The 6,000-nt window shown below is 43.8% G+C and overlaps 1 long non-coding RNA gene across 1 annotated transcript; it reads left to right on the forward strand.

Moving 5' to 3' along the window:
- The first annotated feature begins 4,301 nt into the window (after positions 1-4,301).
- On the forward strand, positions 4,302-4,759 carry LOC120043619. The gene is made up of 3 exons (XR_005476488.1): positions 4,302-4,413; positions 4,518-4,574; positions 4,679-4,759. It is a non-coding gene; the product is annotated as an uncharacterized LOC120043619 (long non-coding RNA).
- Positions 4,760-6,000: the final 1,241 nt, after the last annotated feature.

A 6,000-nucleotide genomic window follows, 5' to 3' on the forward strand; every position in this document is an offset into this window, starting at 1 on the left:
CTGACAAAGTACACTTTTTTTCTTCTGAATAACACTATAGTAACATCTTCTGCACAAAGTTACATTTCTAATAAGATTGGTGTTAAGTGAGAAAGAATCCTAAAGATGGTCCAATGGGCATGGTCTGAAGCCTCTCGTCATCTCAGTATGTTGAACCGCCTGATTTCTTGCAGGCTTGAGATTCAGATCCTGCTGAATGATGTTAAGCATTCGATTAAACACATGCAGGGGACGCTGAACACCATGCAGGGGCAGTGTATTGAGTTGCAGACTGCCATGTCTAAGGTAGTGTCAGAAGAGTCTCAGATACAGAAGAATAAGTCTATGATGGTATGGTGATAATGATTGAGATGGTGATTATAATAATGATGACTAGCGGTACCCCACCCTACGGGCGGTAAATCATTGGATCTGATTATTTCAATTCAATGCAATTCAATCTTTGAGGACTGCAACCATAGAAATACAATTTATTTACACTAATAATAAGCTATTGTCAACTTCCCATCTATGCTTATCTTGCTCATTGCTCACTGTCAATTGCTGACTGTTACCCTATGTGTGCATCTATTATTGATTTCTCACAGAAAAATAATTTGGTTGCAAATGTACCTGGGGCCATGTCAATAATTGTTAGGCTACTCATTTTGAATCCACCGGTGGCAACTTGTGTGACCATAAAAGTCTGTGTGCGACAGGGCACAGTAAAATAATTTGGTTACTGACCTGCCCTACATCATAGAAGGCCCTTCAAGTCGGAACTAGGAAATTCTGACATTTCTGACTCGCGAACTCGTTATGGAATGATGATTTCAAGTTACCCACTTGTGAAGTATCAGAATCAACCAGTAGGAAGCTCTACACTGATAAGTTACATTCATTTTAACTCTGAGGTTCCAAGTTTCCGATGGCATGTGAATGCGTCAATAATTGCCATGGTAATTTTGAATGTTCAGTCAGTGAGCATTATGGGTAATTATCCTACATACTTACATCAAATACTTTATGATAGCATCATCTTCTGTAGTAACAGTGTCATTCCAAACACAATAAATGTGAAAATTAACAAAGATACAAAATATTGCTAAAGTGAAGAAAATCAGCTCAAAATTGTAGGAGGAAATGCCCCTGCAGCAGGGAGGCTTACGGTATTATAATATATTGTAGATAACATTAATATAATTTGTGTATTTACAGTATCAGTAAACATACAAATGAACGTCTATGCTAGGGATTGATCTACACTGAGTGAACAAAACATTAAGAACACCTTCCTATTGAGTTGCCCTCCCCCCTTGGTGGTGGACCATTGTTGATACTCAGGGAAAACTGTTGAGCGTGAAAAACCCAACAGCATGGCAGTTCTTGACACAAACCGGTGCACCTGGCACCTACTACCATACTCTGTTCAAAGGGACTTAAATCTTTGGTCTTGCCCATTCACCCTCTGAATGACACACATACACAATCCATGTCTCAATTGTCTAAAAATCAATCTTTAGCCTGTCTCCTCCCCTTCATCTACACTGAGAAGAAGATTTAACAATTAACATCAATAGCTTTCACCTGATTAGTCTATGTCACGGAAAGAGAAGGTGTTCTTAATGTTTAATACACTCAGTGTATGTGTCAATGATGTTATAGATTCCAAGTGGTTGATTTTTTAGGGAATGACTATATGCTCTATATTATACCTGCAGATCATCACAGCAGCCGAAGTTGCGATGCAGAGGGAGGAGATCCTTCAAGCATCAGGCCTCATCTCGTCACAGAGGGAGGGGATCCTCCAAACAGACAGTGTCCCTGTACAGAGGGAGGGGATTCTCCCAGCAGCTAGCATCCTCCGAACATCAGGCCTCATCCCTGTACAGAGGGAGGGTATCCTCCAAACAGCCAGTGTCCCTGTACAGAGGGAGGGGATTCTCTCAGCAGCTAGCATCACTGCACAGAGAGAGGAGATCCTCCGAACATCAGGCCTCATCCCTGTACAGAGGGAGGGCATCCTCCAAACAGCCGGTGTCCCTGCACAGAGGGAGGGGATCCTCCAAACAGCCAGTGTCCCTGCACAGAGGGAGGGGGTTCTCCCAGCAGCTATAATCATTGCAAAGAAGACGGAGATCCTCCAAGCATCAGGCCTCATCCCTGCACAGAGGGAGGGTATCCTCCAAACAGCCAGTGTCCCTGCACAGAGGGAGGGGATTCTCTCAGCAGCTAGCATCACTGCACAGAGGGAGGAGATCCTCCGAACATCAGGCCTTATCCCTGTACAGACGGAGGGGATCCTCCAAACAGCCAGTGTCCCTGCACAGAGGGAGGGGGTTCTCCCAGCAGCTATAATCAATGCAAAGAAGACGGAGATCCTCCGAGCATCAGGTCTCATCCCGTCACAGAGGGAGGGGATCCTCTCAGCAGCTAGCATCATTGCGCAGAGGGAGGAGATTTTCCTAGCATTAGGCCTCATCCCGTCACAGAGGGAAGGGATTCTTCCAGCATCTTCTATCACTGCGCAGAAGAAGAAGATCCTCAGAGCATCAGGCCTCATCCCTGCACAAAAGCAGTTGATCCTCCTGATGGCCAGTGTCACTGCGCAGAGGAAGGGAATCGTCCCAATGGCCAGCGTCCCTGCGCACAGGGAGTGGATTGTCCCAAAGGCAAGTGTCTCTGCTGAGAGGGAGGGGATCCTCCAAACAGCCAGTGTCCCTGCACAGAGGGAGGGGGTTCTCCCAGCAGCTAGCATCACTGGGCAGAGGGAGGAGATCTTCCGAGCATCAGGCCTCATCTCTGCACAGAGGGAGGGGGTTCTTCCAGCATCTTCTATCACTGCGCAGAAGAAGAAGATCCTCAGAGCATCAGGCCTCATCCCTGCACAAAAGGAGTTGATCCTCCTGATGGCCAGTGTCACTGCGCAGAGGAAGGGAATCGTCCCAATGGCCAGCGTCCCTGCGCACAGGGAGGGGATTGTCCCAAAGGCAAGTGTCTCTGCTGAGAGGGAGGAGATCCTCCAAACAGCCAGTGTCCCTGCACAGAGGGAGGGGGTTCTCCCAGCAGCTAGCATCACTGCGCAGAGGGAGGAGATCCTCCGAGCATCAGGCCTCATCCCTGAAGAGAGGGAGGACATCCTCCTCACAGACAGTGTCTCTGCACAGAGGGAGGGGATTCTTCCAACAACTACTGTCACTGTGCGAAAGGAGAAGATCCTCAGAGCATCAGGCCTCATCCCTGCACAGAGGGAGGGGATCCTCCTGAAGGCCAGCGTCCCTGCACACAGGGAGTGGATCGTCCCAAAGGCTAGTGTCCCTGCAGAGAGGGAGGAGATCTTCCTCACAACCAGTGTCCCTGTGAAGAGTGGACACAATCATCCACAACCACCTCCCATCATCCCCATGGTGGCACCACTGTGGAAATGGGATGGTGGAGCGTGTACTCCACCTGTGGATTTCTATTCCAAGAGAAGAGGTCACTTAAACTTACCTAATTAGTAAAGAAATTACCATTGTGATAGTGTGAGAATTAGCTGTGATAGGTTAAATGTATGGCTCATGTGAGTGTATATCTGTAATACTTTCATGCATTTTCTACATAAAACAGGTTTAGCTCCATTTTACTTTGACATTTTAGTCATTTAGCAGACTCTCTTATCCAGAGCGACTTACAGTAGTGAGTGTATACATTTTCGTACTCCAGTGAATCTCTCCAGGATTTCGCATGGATTTTTTTTGATATTTGCGGATAAATATGCTAGATTTTGCAGCAACAATTATGACATTTTGCATAGCAATATGCATTTGTTTTGTCCAATTTGTTGCAAAAATGCGCTGACAAGGGAAAAAACTGTGTTGACGTGTGGCTTGATTGAACCATATTATGCAGTAAATGTGCGGTGATTGGTTGAAATTGCGAGCCCTCTTTTTGTACTGTGGTAATGGGTCAGTTCTATGCGATAATATTGTGATGATGTGACTATTTTATGCAGAAATTGTTTGGTGATTGGTCAAATTTGTAAGCCCTCGCATAATATGCAGGGAATTGTTGATCGCAGAGTCCTGGAGTAACCTCCCAGTTATCCCTGTGACTGCGTGTAGGTTAAGATTGGGTTGTAACAGAGTATCAGAGCGAGACGTTTCTACCTGTCAGCTAGTAATTGTTCTGTATGGTGACATGAGCAGAGTGGCCTGACTTCTCCCACTTATTACAGATGTCCGACTTAGATATGTTGAGCATCCTGCTATGATGTCCATCACCAAGCCGGAACACCCCGAGGCCAACCCTCAGTGCCAGACTGGCAGCCGGCCGGTGGCTGAGCCTGAGACCCCTGCTGTTCACAATAACAGTGGAGGCTGGCTCAGCTGGGTCTTTGGGAGTGGAAGAGTTAATAAGAAGGAGGTTCATCTACCTGAGGACAAAGACAGATCTGTAAGGAACTGGTTATTAACACTATATTCTATGTAGAGACAATTGAGTGGATTAAAAAAAAACTATTGCGGCTTGCTTCACATTGCTAATATCTTCTTCCTCAGATTGTCTGGGATCCAACTCTGCACAGATGGGTTAACAAAACTGAGCCCAAGGCTGAGGTACACACTTAAATTCAATGAAATTAAAAACAGTGAACAACCATTGTATTTTAACTGTGATAATATTACTAACAATTTGGAAAATGTGTTGATGTTTTTTACAGAACAAGTGTGTACCACCACCTCCACCGATGTGGACATATGGATATCAGGGGAACACTGGCAGTGTCCCCAAAGGAGTGAATCCTTACTCTATGAAAGCAGGTGAATATTGCTTTAGAATACATGTGGTTTAACCAAGACTGTCAGCCGATCATAGATGTCCCTGGTGGTCTCCTGCTAATGTTACGCCCCTGAAAAAGGGGAGAAAGAATCACGAGTGATTTTTATTTTATTTATTTTTTGGGAGGGGAAATAATTTTTATTTTCATTTCACATTCAAATACAATTACAAAATCAGTGCATTACGTTGTACAAAATGGATTCATAAAAACAGTATCAAAAAGTAGTGTAACAATATAACAATAGCAAAACTCCTCAAAAAAGTGCTGTTCTGCAGAACCTGACCAGTATTATTACATTCAAGTTTAACATGCCTCTAACAATCTCCAAAAAACAATACAAATAATTCTATAAATACAAACATATACATATACCAAAGTGAACTCTGAATAAACCTCAGTGTATATCAAATATGTACAAAGGCTTAGCCTACATTTCAATTGGCTCTAAATACGTTTACAGTGAAGGGTAAATCCCTTTCCATTTCTGTTTTACTGATACAATGCCCCACTTATGTATTTCGAATTGTATTCTTTTCCAAATGTCCTGTTTTATAAATTGAACTAATCCCGTCGGTGACCACTTGAGGGTGTCATTGACCGCACCACATCTGGCCTCCCAAAGTTTGGTCTTGATAAGGGACACCAGAGTCACTAATGCTAATAATTGCACCCTTTCCACATTTTTTAGTTCAAATTTGGCTACCCCTTAGTAGAGAGATTACCCCCTCGCACATCGAACCTCCCATATGCTCCAAACCAAATATACCTCTAAACACTTCCAACAGATGACATCCAATTAAATCCCCAAAAACGATGTAAAACTCTTTAGAGAGCCCATCCACTCCTGGTACTTTGTTATCTTTCATGCTCTTCAGTGCCATATAAATTTCATCTAATTTCAATTCCCCTTTTAATTGGTCTCTAATATCAAAAGGTATCTGCACATCCACGCATTTTTTTAAATTAGTCCCCTTCTCATAATCAATTGTTTGTTTTTGAAATAGCTGAGAAAAGTGATGTGTAGCGACACCAAGCATGCCATCTCCATCCTCAACCATCTCCCCATTTTGGTCCAATAAAGCAGTAATAGTCCTCCTCTTTCCCCGTGATTTAATTTGTTTGAAAAAATATGCAGAGCACTTCTCATAATTTTCCCATTTATCTTGCTGACTTTTAAAAATGAAGTCTCGAGCTTTCTTTTC

This window comes from Salvelinus namaycush, unplaced genomic scaffold (genome assembly GCF_016432855.1).
Source record: "Salvelinus namaycush isolate Seneca unplaced genomic scaffold, SaNama_1.0 Scaffold977, whole genome shotgun sequence".
Classification (NCBI taxonomy): Eukaryota; Metazoa; Chordata; class Actinopteri; order Salmoniformes; family Salmonidae; genus Salvelinus; species Salvelinus namaycush.